At 35.5% G+C, this 15,067-nt stretch overlaps 1 protein-coding gene and 1 long non-coding RNA gene across 8 annotated transcripts in view; both read left to right on the forward strand.

Moving 5' to 3' along the window:
• Positions 1-8,581, forward strand: part of LOC123328481 — a 35,661-nt gene extending 27,080 nt beyond the window's left edge. The window contains exon 3 of the long non-coding RNA XR_006543332.2: positions 8,326-8,581. This is a non-coding gene — a long non-coding RNA (uncharacterized LOC123328481). The remainder of the gene's footprint in view (positions 1-8,325) is intronic.
• ACYP2 (acylphosphatase 2) overlaps positions 1-15,067 on the forward strand; it is a 193,203-nt gene that overhangs the window by 68,733 nt on the left and 109,403 nt on the right. The gene's annotated exons all lie outside the window — the stretch shown is intronic.

The following is a 15,067-nucleotide window of genomic DNA, read 5'->3' on the forward strand; positions in this document are numbered from 1 at the left end:
TTTGGTAACTCTATGTTGAACTTTTTGAAGAGTAGTTTCCAAACTGGTTCCCAAAGTGACTGTACCATTTTACAAAGCAGTATGACAGCTTTCTCCACAACCTCACTAATGCTTATTACAGTCTTTTTAATTTCGGCACCCTAGTGAGCATGTGGTGATATCTCATTTGGTTTTGATTTGCTTTTCCCCAATGATTAATGATGTTGAACATTTTTCATGTGTTTATTAGCTATCTGTATATACTCTTAAGAGAAATTTCTGTCCAAATCTCTTGACTGTCTTTAAAACATTTAGGTTATTTGTCTCTTTAATTGTTGAGTTGTAAGAGTTCTTTCTTTTTTTTTTTTTTACATCCTGCATATTAGACCCCTATCAGATATAGAATTTGCAAATATTTTCTCCCCTTCTATGGATTCCTTTTCTTGATGGTGTCTTTGTAGCACACTATTCTTTTATTTTGATGATGTTCATGTTTCTTTTGCTGCTCATGCTCTTGTTGTCACATATCAGAAATCTTGCTTAAGCTAAAGTCATGAAAATTTATACCTATTTTTTTCTAAGCATTTATATGTTGAGCTCTTATATTTAGGTCTTTGATTCACTTTGAGTTAATTTTTACATATGGTATATGGTTAGGGATCCAACTTTATCCTTTTGCACTTAGGTATCCAGTTTTCCCAGCAACATTTGTTAAGGAGACTATTCTTTCCCCACTGAATAATCTTGATACCCTTGTAGAAATTCAATTCACTGTGGGTACATAGACACATTTCTGAACCCTCAGTTCTAGTCTATTGATCCATAACTTGTTCATATGCCAGGACCACACAGTTTTGATTACTGGTTATAGTAAGTTTTGAAATTGGAAACTGTGAGACCTCCAACTTTAGTCTTATTTTTGAAGATGTTTTTGGCTATTTGTAGTTCCTTGCAATTCTACATGAATTTTAAGACCAGGTTGTCCATTTCTGCAAAAAAATGAAGTTGAAATTCTAATGGGGATTTTACCAAAACTGTAGATCAGTTTGGGAGTATTGACATCTTAACAACATTAAGTCTTGAAATTCATAACCATAGGATTTCTTTTTATTTATTTAGGTCTTCTTTAATTTCTTTCAACAATGTTTTATAGTTTTTAGTGCATAGTGTTGCACTTCTTTTGTTAAATTTATCCCTAAGTATTTTATTCCTTTTGATTCTATTGTTAATAGGGTTGTTTTCTTAATTTTATTTTCAGATTTTTTTAATGCCAAATATACAGAAATACAATTGGTTTTTGGATTTGATCTTGCATTGTGCAGCCTTGCTGAACCCATTATTGGTTCTGATAGTTTTTCAGTGGATTTCTTAGGATTGTCTATCTACAGAATCATGTCATCTGCACATAGAGATAGTTTTCCTTCTTCCTTTCCAATCTGAAAGTGAAAGTGACTGTCGCTCAGTCGTGTCTGACTCTTTGCGACCTCGTGGACTATATAGTCCATGAAATTCTCTGGGCCAGAATACTGGAGTGGGTAGCCTTTCCTTTCTCCAGAGAATCTTCCCAACCCAGGGATTGAATCCAGGTCATGCATATTGCAGGTGGATTCTTTACCAGCAGAGCCACAAGGAAAGCCCAAGAATACTGGAGTGAGTAGCCTATCCCTTCTCCAGTGGATCATCCTGACCCAGGAATTGAACTGGGGTCTCCTGCATTGCAGGCAGATTCTTCACCAACTGAGCTATCAATCTGGGTGTCTTATATTTCTGTTTCTTGCCTGATTGCCCTGACTAGAACCTGCAGTACAAGGTTGAGTAGAAGTAGTAGTTAGGGCAGATATCTCGTCTTAATCTTAGGGGGAACTCTTTCACCATTAAGAATAATGTTAGCTATGGGTTTCTTATAAACGTCTTTCAGAAGGTTGAAAAGACTCCTTTTTATTCCTATTTTGTTGAGTGGTTTTTAATCATGAAAGGGTTCTAGATTTTGTCCACTGGTTTTTCTGTGTCTGTTGAATTGGTCAGGTGTTTTGATTTTCCTTCTTTCTATTGATATAATGTATTGCATTGATTTTAGAAGTTGTACATATATATAATGGAATATTACCAGGCCTTAAAAAGGAATGCAGTTGACTCAGTTCTAATGAGGTGGATGAACCTAGATACAGAGTGAAGTAAATAAAAAAGAGAAAAGTAAATATCATATATTAATGCATGTATACAGCATCTAGAGAGATGGAAGTGCAGGGCAGTGCAGCAGCTGGTGCCCTTTATCTGCAGGGCAGCAGTGGAGATGCAGATGTAGAGAACAGACTTGTGGGCACCAGAGGGGAAGAAGAGGAACGAACTGAGAAAGAAGCACTGAAATGTATACATCACCATATGTAAAATTAGGTAGCCAGTGGAAATCTACTGTATGACACAGGGCACTCAAACCCAGTGCTCTGGAGAACCTAGAGGAGTGGGAAGGGGTGGGGGGTGGGAGAGAGGCTCAAGAAGGAGGGGACATACGTATACCTATGGCTAATTCATGTTGGTGTATGGCAGAAACCAACACAATATTGTAAAGCAATTATCCTCCAATTAAAAATAAATAAATTAAAAAATACATTGAACCTAGAGTACTCTGTTTTGTCTTTTTTAAAAAATTAATTATTTTTTAATTGAAGGATAATTGCTTTACAGAATTGTGTTGGTTTCTGCCAAACATCAACATGAATCAGCTTAGAGTACTCTTGCAATGCTTTTTCCTTAAAAAAAAAAAGTGATTTGTTTTATGAATTTGCTTATAAGTCTGAAATTTTTTTCATTTGCGTTATAGATTATATCTTTCCTGGATATAGGGTTCTTGGAATACAGTCCTTTTTTCTTTAAAACCTATATACATCTCTCAGGTTCCTGAGTGGTTTATGAACGATCCAGTGGCAGTCTATTTATTTTTACCTTTGTGGGTAGTCTTTTCTCGCTCTCTTTATGACTTGATTATTACTCTTAAACTACAAAAACTTCATCATAATTTGTCAATTATGTGTCTTCCCCTGCCCCAATTATAAATACCTGGCATTTGGTGAACTCCTTTGATCTGAAAATTCAATTCTTTCTTCAGCACAGAAGTTTTTCTATTTGATCATTGCTTCTGTTCTTTTTGCTTTTTCTGAATATTTGCATATTAGGCTTTCTGGATCTGTCTTGAATGCCTCATATTTTTACCAGTAATTTATATTTCTTTGTATTTTTTGCTTTATTATATAATAGTTCCTTTACTTCATTTTCCAGTTTACTAGTTTGGTTTTCATCACTAGCCATTTTTCTTCCTCTACTGGAATTTTAACCCCAGCTTTCATGTTTTTTTAAGCCCTTCCAAAATTTTTTATAGGTATTCTCTTTGGGTAGCCTCTTAAACATTCTTCTTACTCTGTTATTGTTTTTTGCATTGACTTGGCCTTGGTAGAAGGTGCGTGTTCTGTCCATTCTGGTTTCCCTAGTTTGAGCTGTTATGTAGTCTATTAGATGTCTATGAAGTTTCTTTGCTTCTTTAGGTCAAAGGAGTGTGTTCTTCCTAACACCTCCTGAGGTGTGGTGAAGTCTGTCAGGCCACAGTGGATATTGTCAATAACCCACAGGAACTGAGCTCAAAAACTGAAACACATTGGGGTGTAAAGAGACTATTTTAGTCAAAGGCAAGATGAAGAACCAGGAGGAACTAGTCAGCATTGAAGAGGTAACACTAAAGAGAAGCATATAGGCCATGTGAGGGGCAGAAAACTCCATTCTTGACAGGGAGGACTGCTGTTTGTTCTTGTCCTGGCTGCTGCTGCTGCTAAGTCGCTTCAGTCGTGTCTGACTCTATGCGACCCCATAGACGGCAGCCCACCAGGCTCCCCCGTCCCTGGGATTCTCCAGGCAAGAACACTGGAGTGGGTTGTCATTTCCTTTTCCAATGCATTAAAGTGAAAAGTGAAAGTGAAGTCGCTCAGTCGTGTCCGACTCTTCGTGACCCCATGGACTGCAGTCTACCAGGCTCCTCCGTCCGTGGGATTTTCCAGGCAAGAGTACCGGAGTGTGGTGCCATCGCCTTCTCCGAAATAATTATGAGTAATGTACTAATCAAGCAAATTCCCTTTTAGAAGATAATTTTCTAGATATTTATGGTCATATTCTCTTTAACTAATTCATGTATTTACTGTTCTAATTTACTTCTGTTCTCTAGTTCAAGTATCACATGGTAGCAGCAGTTTGTTGAATTTTACCTGGGACTGATGCATACTGTTGGGATAGAATAAAGCTGTTGTATTGTTGTAATGTAAGCTTACCTTTCATTTTTTTAAAAAAGTATTTATTTGGCTGTGCTAGGTCTTACTTAGTTGCAGCATGTGGAATCTCATTCCCTGACCCAGGGACAAACCTGGGTGCCCTGCACTAGGAGCTCTGAGTCTTAGCCACTGGACCATCAGGGAAGTCCCAGATGTAAGCTTACCTTTTGATGGGACATGCAAACCGTGCCCCCCACCATACCTCTCTTACACCTGACACTTCCCACATTTTTGTCAAATCCCCTCTCCTTGAAGACATTTGGCTTTTAAGTTTGGGACCTTGGCCTCAAGATGTCATTGTAATTGATTTGCTTGCAAATATTTTTCATAAACATTTATGATGGATAATGTTGTGAACTAGAGGCACATGTCATGAATTGCAGTTTAGATCTGTTATTTACCGTTATTGCTGGCTATGCTTAGAGAGTGACTTTGAATTGTTTTCCTACCCAATTAAAAAGTTTTTTTCCCCAAGACTTGTGATGTTTATAAAATGTTTATATCCCAAACATATTATTATATGTTTTCATCTAATTAAGTTGTCTGTCACTTTGCTAAAGGTATAATTAGTAAATTCTTCCTTTATTCTGTCTGGCTCAAAATGAACGTACTAAACGGCACTTTGAAAACAAGATAGTTTATCCTCTGTGCTTTGACAGACCTCAGACTCGTAGTTTTCACGAATGACATCCTTTATTTATACCTGCTGCCTATTAGCATTATATAAATTCTCCGTAGTATTGGTGTGTCTTTGTTTCCTGAAACAGGTGTACCAATCCATTTACTTTAGTTCAATTGAATCCTCTTGTGATCTTTTCCACAATTGTAGAGTAAGTGAAATTCACTTACTCTGAAATGTAATTTGGAAATGCAAACTAAATGTTCCCCTGTAGGGGGTGCACTCTGTTTTAAACTCTTAGTATGTGTAATGAGAGCTATGCACTATAGAGGGAACATTCAGAGGCTTACTCCATATTAACACAGGTTATTCAAATGATTTGAAAATCTTGTATGTTTGATAGCCAGTGTTTTCCTCAAGTTATAAAATCTGCATAATGTTAGAGTAAATGCAATAAACTTACTTTTTATTATGGTTTTGGGCATTGCATTAATCAGGGTGCTCCAGAGAAGCAGAATCTATAGTATGTGTATGTGGTATACTAATATATGTATATACACACAATGCACACAGCATTCATGGGCATCCATATGTGTGTGTATATATGGAAAAAGAGAAAGAGGTTTATTATTGCGGGAGCTAGCAAATCTGAAATCTGTAGGGCAGGCAGGCTGACTGGCAATTCAGGTAAAATAGTTAAGTCACAGGCTGGAGGCAGAATTCCTTCTCTCAGAAACTTTAGTCTTCGTTCCTAACGTCTTCAACTGATTGAATGTGGTTCACCCACATTATGGAGAATAATCTGCTTTACTTAAAGTTAACTGATTATAAATATAAATCAAATCTTAAAAATCTTTACAGCAACGTCTAGTCAAGTGTTTAACCAAACAACTGAGCACCATAGTCTAGCCATGTTGACACATAAAATTAATTATCAGTAGCATCTTGCACACATTTTTGTCAGTGTAGGTATGAATCACAATTAAAGATAATAGTAGCTGGATTTTTGGAGTAGCTTGGACTCAAAATTTAGTACAACTCTCTAGTAATAAAGGTTCAAATGTATATTTTAGTACTCCAAAGTTGAGTGGGTGGGACATAAAACATACAAGCCATGCCATCCTTCTTTTTTTAAAAATTTTATTTTCTATTGGAGTTTAATTGACTTATAATATTGTGTTAGTTTCAGGTATACAACAAAATAATTCAGTTATACACATATCTACATCCATTCCCTTTTTCAGATTCTTTTCCCAAATACATTATTATAGAAGATTGAATAAAGTTCCCTGTGCTGTACAATATATCCTTGTTGATTATAAACCATCCTTCTTTTCAGTTTGGACTTTTTCCATAATATTTTTTGAGGTAATCTATAATAGTTTTATTTCAGTTTGTCCTTTGAAGCTTAGCTTTCAAGTTCTCTGTGTGCATTCAAAATTGGGCATTGTTGAACACATAATTAGAATAGTGGCCAAAATGTGGATTAGAGAAAGAAGGTTGAAAAACTTGTTATCCTGTGGAATTTCTGAAATCCTAAAATTGTTACAACACAAAATGTTCCAGGACCTCACACATATCCATAAAATGTATCTTCTGGGCTATGTTCCTCCTGTGGTTGGTGTATGCTTCCAACTCAGAGAGATGTCGAGCTTGCTTTTTGTTTGACCTTGCATGATTCAGTTAGAGGTCATCTAGTTGGATTCATCCTCTAATATTTTTGTTTGTTTATTTTTGTCTCTAAGTTTTTCTTCCTCTTACATAGTTCAATTCACTTAAAAATCTTTTTAGTTATTTTTTTCCCCTGTAGCCCTAGAGTGGATCTCTCTGTCTCCTTTCTTCTTTCTCTTTCAGTTCTGATCCTGATATTAATAATATACTGTCCTTAATCTTGGACTTCTTATTTTCAACTTATATGACAGTCTTGTTTTCCCTGAGAATACTACAATGTTGTTATTAAATCCTAGAATGGTGAATGGAAGTTAAGCGTGTGTGTGTATCTTTTTAATTGTTGGAGCTTGATCTCGACATGACTTTTCATTTTATGATGGAAAGCAGACTTTCCATTAGCTTGGAATCATGTGACTCCCAGGGTTGGGCAGGAAATTAGTTTTTGTCCAAAATAGCAGGATACAACAGAAGTGATTTTCTTAGCTCCAAAGCCGCCCTGCTGCAGAAACACAAATTGAAATAGTGGCTTAGTGATTGACTTAACTCATTAGGAAGCCTGCTGATAAGAATTTATGTTTAGACTTTGGAAGGGAAGAAGAGATTTTTTTTTTCCCAGGTCTTGCAATAGATCCCAGTTACAGGGAACAGTAAAAATAAAAAAATGTGACTTTCATATAGTATTGAGCAATACTCAGTCTCATAAATAAAATTTTATAGGATTAGTCATTTGTAAGATTGTATCCTTATACCCTATTGTGATTGTATATGTTGATTATACTTTGATTTTTCCATTATTAGAGAAAAGTATTGAGGAAATGACAAAAACAAGTTTTGGGTTTATTTTTTAATTAATTTCTTTGGGCAAGCTCAGCTTTTTCAAGCTGTTTATTTTTGCAGATGTATTTCATCAGTTCTTAGCTAGGAATGTGTGCTGGCTTCCAGGTTAGTACCACCCAGGAATTAAAAAAAATCTGTTTTCTTAAAATATTTCTTTTTTTTTGTGGCGGAGATAGGGAATTTTTTCATTTTTTCTGGCTAAGTAGATTTTTTAAATATATTTAAATAAGGTATTTTAAATACTGTCTTTGAATATACTGCTTTTTTCATTCCATATTGAAGATTTGACTTGTTTGGGGAATTTATTATTTCACAGTTAATGGTTTTTATGGAAAGGAGATAAAAGTTACTCATGTTTTTATTTTCTCTGGAAAATTTGAATGTACTGTTTGCATCATTTTAGAATTGTTTCTTATCATTCAGAGAGCCTGCTATAGAGGTTAGTCTCTAAGGATATCAATACTTGCTATTATATTGTGACTATATGTTCCATCAACAAAATTATCCTCTTCTTGTAGAGTATTTCTTACACAGCTAAAGTAACTGTATTAAGACAGGGTTCTGACACAGTTTGTTTAAACCAGACTGGAGTAAAAAGAGCTGAGAAAATGACCTTCATTTTGCAAACATTTATTAAGCCTTCCAGTTGTGACAGGCTCTGACGCCATCCTGTCTCTACAGAAATTGACAGTTTAGACAAAAATGACAGCAGCTATATTCAGTATAGTTACTGTTACAAAAGGGTTTCTTTTCCTGATGGTGTCCGTTTCTGGCCACCTCTAGATGGCCTGCCACTTTGAGCTTGGAAGTTGGGAAACAGAACAGATGCAAGGATGCAGAACAACTTCATTTGAAATAAAAAAGTAGAGAACCATGGTACTAAGCTATTTTTCTCTTAAATCCTAGATAAAGCTAACCTATGTCATGAAGCAGAGTTCCTCAAGTTGAGGGACGTATCCTATCCTCTTGAAGAATAAAACTGCTGTGGACTTCTTGTATTGACTGAAACTATTACAGTATTACTTAAATTGCTCATTTTTCTTGTATTATGTTATTTAGTATGCACAGAGTATGTTACTTAGCGTGCACACATGTATTTTATGCTTATAACTTGTGCTAAATAAAATCAAAACAAATGTAGAAATTAAATATGACAACACCATTACAGTTCAGATGAACATTATAATTGAGTTTAAATCAACATGGGTTTAGTGAGATGCGTGACACTGCTTTGCTGAAGCAGTAATGATATAGAGAATTTTAGCAGAGAGATGTCACCCTAACTGTGGTTCCATGGTTCATCTGTTTTCTGCATTTGGGTTTTGATAATACTTACTCAGCAAATGCCTGTTTACGTAGTATGTTATTCAAACAATATTAAAAGCTTTATGTCTCTGATTGGAACTTAGGCAAACCAAACCTCACCTTTGCCAATGAGTAGTCTTGAAACAGCACATTAAGATGTATCACTTGGCCACTGTGTAAAGCTTTATTACTTGGGAAAAAAGCTAGCCTAACTGATACGTTCATTAAGTTAGTATCTGATGCAACTATTGCTAAGGATGAGGGGTACAGAAACTCTTTTTGGAAAATGAAGACCATACTTATTTCTAGTAAATTGATGGGAGTTGGCACAGTCAGAGATGTTGCTGGTCTCTCCCACCTCTTTGCTTATATAAAGCCTTCTAGTTATAGCTTTCCTAGATGTTAATCAACCAACTCAGTTGCACATACAAACTACTGCATAAAAATTGTAAAGCAATACGCAGTTGCACAGGGTCATCCCAGAAAGGCAGACTATCCTTAAAACTTCTTTTTTTTTTTAATGGTCATAAAAATAAAAAAATTTTTTTTAATATCATAAGACTTTAATAATAATATTCATAGACCTTAGTTTGAGAAATACTGCTATAGGGTACTCAGCAGTTCCTGATGGGGAGAACCAGATTTCTATCTGAGTATGCTGGTAAATAGGTTCTCAATTCTAGATCCACTATTAAAGTACAACATTACACTGCTATTTACATTTGATGTCCAGGACCAGACATGAAATACAAAGAATTTAGGCATGTCCTAGGTTTTGAAACAAGCCTAACTAGGGGAAGTTCTTGCTCTATGGAGGCTGTGAGCATCATGCTCTGCTTAGCTGAGGTGAAAGACTGACTATAAAGACTGTCTTTGATGTCTTCTATAACCAGACCAGGCTATGGGCAGTGCTGTTACTTCTGTTTGAGAATATAATTTTTATTTTACTCTGAAGACATGATGTTCAATTTCCAGGTTCTACTGGTTATATTTAATTCCTAGATATTATAAGTGACTCACTTACTAAAGAATAAATTTAACTCTAGGCTCACCAGTTTTTTTCCCCTACCCTTGACATCTACCATTTCTCTACATTACAGTGCTGTCTTTCTTCTACAACTTTAAAATTCATTATTTCTATCTCTAATTTATCAGAAGGGTAGAACAATCAGTGCTTGAAAATTTAGTCAGAGTAAACCTGTATCTCTCATGATGCCAGGAATTTTGTTTTAGTCCTTTTTTTTTCCTAATTTATTTTTAGCTAATTTATATATGGCAGGATTTCAATCAGGGGTGTTAACATGTTTACATTTGGTAAAGGGATGGTTGTAAGCTGCACCTACTGCCTGCTTTAGAACTTGGCACATAGTAGGTATTCACTGTAGGTGAATGAAGGGAAACACAAATGAAGAAATGAATGAATGAATGATGAATGAATTTGGTATTTGGTGTAGTAAGAGGGGGGATGGTGTAACCATGTTAGATTTTTAGCAGGGCATGTTTTAGATTGTTTTTCCATTTGAAGCTGGAGACTTTTTGTTGTTGTTGTTAACTGATCTTCATGTTACCTGAGCTTTTATTTATTTTTGGAGATGTTGAAATCTTGGAAAATTTGTTAATTCCTCTGGCTAATGACACTTAGGGAGAGCATGATCTCTGGATAACTGTAGTGGATGGATTGCCTTTCATATTAGAGGAAACAGTTGTCACAGATAATGCATCGAATTGCACATAGACTTTCTACTTTGTTTTGCTTTTTAATTTTAGTTTGAGTTCATCCATCATCCTGGAGCCTCAGATGTAATCTCTTTTTCCCTGGACTGCTGACTGAATTAATTTCTCTGTGCTTTACTGGTGCTGGAATAACCCAGTTATGATCATGTTAATAGTGGTTTGTCATTGTAGGCCTTTACTATCTACTTCCCTGCTCCCAGCATCAAAACAGGAGTGAAAACACTAAAAGAGTACACAGAAAATGGCTTTCTGACATGGCACACACAGCTTATTCCATATGACCCTGGTGATAAGTGTGAAACTGAGGAGCTCATGTGCTGCGTTCTTCATTAGTCAGTTCCCCCGTTGGGTTAGCAGATTTCCTTTTATACAATAGTTGTATAATTTGTGGCTGCACAGTAGTCAGATGCATTTGAAAAATCAAGTTTATTTCATTTTGATTAAATGAATAAATATATTCCTGTATAAAAATATTCAAAAACTTTATGTAAAGAGGAAAATTTAAGTCACCTGTTATCCTACCACCTAGAAATAACCACAGTTTAATAGAAACTATCTCTTTTTTATGTCTTGGCTATTTTCACCACGAAAAAATTTTAAAATACATTTTTTAAAATTATCTGGGTAATATAAATTTACTTCTAGAAAAATTAGATGATATAGGTTAAATAAAAAGAATACTCATTAAATACCATCTAGAGATAGTTGATATTAAGATTTTGATATGTATTCTTCCAGAATTTTAACTACATAATAAAATATATAAATTTATGATGAGGTACACAATTTTTTATAAAACTGGAAGCATGCCATACATAATTAGGTATAATTATTTTGTAAATATCTTTGTGTCAGTAAATATATATATCCCTATCATCATTACTAATAGCTTATGACATGCCATTGTTTTGATTATAAAATAAATTTAACAAAGCTCAGATGATTAAAAATTAGGCCATTAAAAACTTGTTTGATAATTGCTTATGTTGGAGTTTGTACCATACATAATTCTTACATCTTTATGAATCCAGTCTGTCGGTTTCACTATGATTTCTGCCTTTAGGATCATGCTTAGTAATTCCTTCACAATACAAATATTTTAAAATTATTCAGGCCTGTGTTCTTTTAGTACTTTGGTATTTTCTATTTTAAAACTAAAACCCATATAGAATTTATCTTACATATTATGAGACAGGAATCTATTTATTTCTAAAACCTTTAAATAAGTTATGCCTCTGCCAGTTTTGTCATAAACAATGATCTGTATAAATAAATGGATCTGTTCCTAAGCCTTAAAGTTTTGTTTCATTGATTTATTCCATTCTTTTGCAAGATCCATACTGTTTTAATTATTGAGTGTTTATAGTATGCTTCAGTGGATGTCTGGTTGAGCCAAACCTCTTAAAATTTTTTGGCTAGTCTGACAGTTGGTCATCTTCCAGATCAACAAATGTGAGAATAATCTGTCAAGTTTCAATCATTTTTTGCAACTTGAATTTTTTTTCTTAAAATTGTGTTAAATGTAAAGATTAATTTGGAGAGATTGACATGTTTATATCTTCTCATCAAAAATATAAAATACAGTTTCTATAGTTGACAGTACTATATTCTACACTCGAAAGTTGCTAAGAGAGTATATCTTAAATGTTCTTACACAAAGCTACATGTTTTGCCATATGTAGTGAAAATCCAATTAAGTGTTGGTGATAGACAGGGAGGCCTGGCATGCTGCAATTCATGGGGTCGCAAAGAGTCGGACACAACTGAGCAACTGAACTGAACCCAACAGCTGTCTTTCTCAAGTAATGAGAAGGGTAGAGGTAGACAGTCTAGGGCTGTTACAGTGGTGTCATGAAGTCGTCAGTGATGCAGGGTTTTTTGGTCCTTAGATGTAGCTCTTGCCCTTGTGGTCACATGAGGCTCTTCCACCTCCAAGCCTCATATTCATGTTTATGTCCCTTTCTATCATGAACAGTATCTTCACTGGAGACCTCTATAAATAGAGGCCTTATTTCTTTAGCCAGCACTTGGGTCACATGGACATATTTCCATCTACCAGGGAGTTTGGAAGGTGAGTATTTTTAAATGGGTGCATTGCCATCCAAGGAAAAATAGTGTTCTATTCATAAGTAGAAAAAGGAGAATGAATCTTGGATGGGTCTGTGTCTTGGTTATGGAAGTTACACATAAAGCCATTATAATCTACAAAAGGATGGTAAGATACATGTGACAAGTTCAACAGTTTAAGGCTTCTATGTGATAAATTACATATATACAATCAGGCAATAAAATGCTTTCAAAGGTTAGAAGTAGAAGAGCTCCCTGCAAGATGGAGGTAACTAGGAAATCTTTAATATAAGAGGTGGAACTTGAATGAAGTAAGTTCAGTTCAGTTCATTCAGCTGCTCAGTCGTGTCCGACTCTTTGCAACCCCATGAATCGCAGCACACCAGGCCTCCCTGTCCATCACCAACTCCCGGAGTTCACCCAAACTCATGTCCATCGAGTGGGTGATGCCATTCAGCCATCTCATCCTTTGTCGTCCCCTTCTCCTCCTGCCCCCAATCCCTCCCAGAATCAGAGTCTTTTCCAATGAGTCAGCTCTTCACGTGAGTTGGCCAAAGTACTGGAGTTTCAGCTTCAGCATCAGTCCCTCTAAAGAACACCCAGGACTGATCTTTAGAATGGACTGGTTGGATCTCCTTGAATGAAGTAAAAGATGGGTCAAATATTATACAGAAGTACTAGATGCCTGTTTTGCAAGTGAGGAATTATATACTTAAAATACTTTTGAATCACTAGACCAGCTTAGCAGGAGTAATGCTTATATACCAAGGGGCAATGGAAAATATGTTGGGACAACATAACGGAGGATTATGTGTGCCACCATGAGGAGCGTGGATTTGAGACTTGCTCATATCAGCTGATGGCAAGCCACTCCAGTACTCTTGCTTAGAAAATCCCATGGATGGAGGAGCCTGGTAGGCTGCAGTCCATGGGGTCGCTACGAGTCGAACGCGACTAAGCGACTTCACTTTCACACAATGGAGAAGCCAATGGCAACCCACTCCAGTGTTCTTGCCTGGAGAATCCCAGGGACGGCAGAGCCTGGTGGGCTGCCATCTATGGGGTCACACAGAGTCGGACACAACTGAAGCAACTTAGCAGCAGCAGCAACAGCATATCAGCCGATCTATTGGGGATTTCTGAAAAGAGGAATAATAAGGGAAAGTAGAATAGAAATGATAACATGTTAGAGTTTAAAAGAGTAATTCATAGATTAGTAAATTAGAAGTAATTAATATATAATGCCATACTTGCTATCCAGTAGTTGAGATAGCTCATAGCATTTTTTACCAAAGCAGTTGGTTCTAAGGAGGCTCCAATACCTAAAATGGACATTTAATACTGTTTCACTTGAAGCCCCGGATACAGAACAACGGAGCTCTAAAATTCAAATTTTCTGTTAAACTTATTTTTTTATATTGCCAAGAAATTCTTTGTTTCTGTTTTCTTCACATGGATTTGAAATATTATGTCAGAATATTTTATCATATTAATACCCAAGTGTAATCTTTCTTAATTAAAATCATTTCTCTAAGCCTGTGCTGAATAATTTATAAAATGTAGATTGAAAACAGATTGGCGCTCCTTTGGCTAAGTGTATTTTTGTTGTCTATTTCTTCATCCTAAAATTTTTAATTTGTTGAAAATGCTTAAACTTCAAAGCAATTAGGTTGACTCAATGTTTTATTTTCCTTTTAAAATCAATCTTAATACATTTTGCAAAGGTTTTTTTTTTTTTTTTTTGAATAATTGAGGTGTGTTAGAGCTTTCCCTAGATATACTCATGGATTTTTTTAAATGACAGATATTAATTCTAAAAAATGACATGTATTTATTCAACTGTAAATCTCACAACATAGGAGGGTATGTTATCTTCTACTTTAATATCAATTACTTTTAATGGTTTGACATAGCAGTTTGAGTAAAAGACTGATTCAATTGAAACATAAAACATGCTTGAAATACTTCCTGTGTAATTATAAATGAACATCTGAAGCTTGAATTACCTCATTTATTTAGTAATTGAAATATCAAAAATTTTCATCATTAGTACCTCATCCCTTCAGAATCTCCTCCTTAATTACATAAGATCTTTCTTTTTAGAGCCCATAATATGAATTTAAATCCATGTAGAAGTACAGATATATCACTATAATGCAATTACACCCAACTACTTAAAATTTCAGTATTCATTATTGGATACTTTTTGACTGTTGTCCAGCTCCCATCCACTGATGTTGGGTTTGGCCTTGAGACTTGCTTTGGTCAATGGGATATTAGTGGATGTGACACAAACTTTTAAGTATGCTTTCATGATTGGGCTTTGGTTTTTCACACTGGTAATTTGTCATAAGAAGGGCTTTCCCCAGGGAATTGCTGTCCCTTCAGCCTGGTCCCAGAGTGAACACAGGTGGAATGAACCTGAGCCCAACCCACAGCCGGAAGCAGAGCCACCTAACCAAGCCCAGCCTGGACCAGCCTTATTCCAGTTAACACATAGACCCATGAGCATGAGAATAAACCAGCTTTTTGTTTGAGGTGC

The sequence above is a fragment of the Bubalus bubalis genome, chromosome 12 (genome assembly GCF_019923935.1).
Source record: "Bubalus bubalis isolate 160015118507 breed Murrah chromosome 12, NDDB_SH_1, whole genome shotgun sequence".
In the NCBI taxonomy this organism is placed as follows: Eukaryota; Metazoa; Chordata; class Mammalia; order Artiodactyla; family Bovidae; genus Bubalus; species Bubalus bubalis.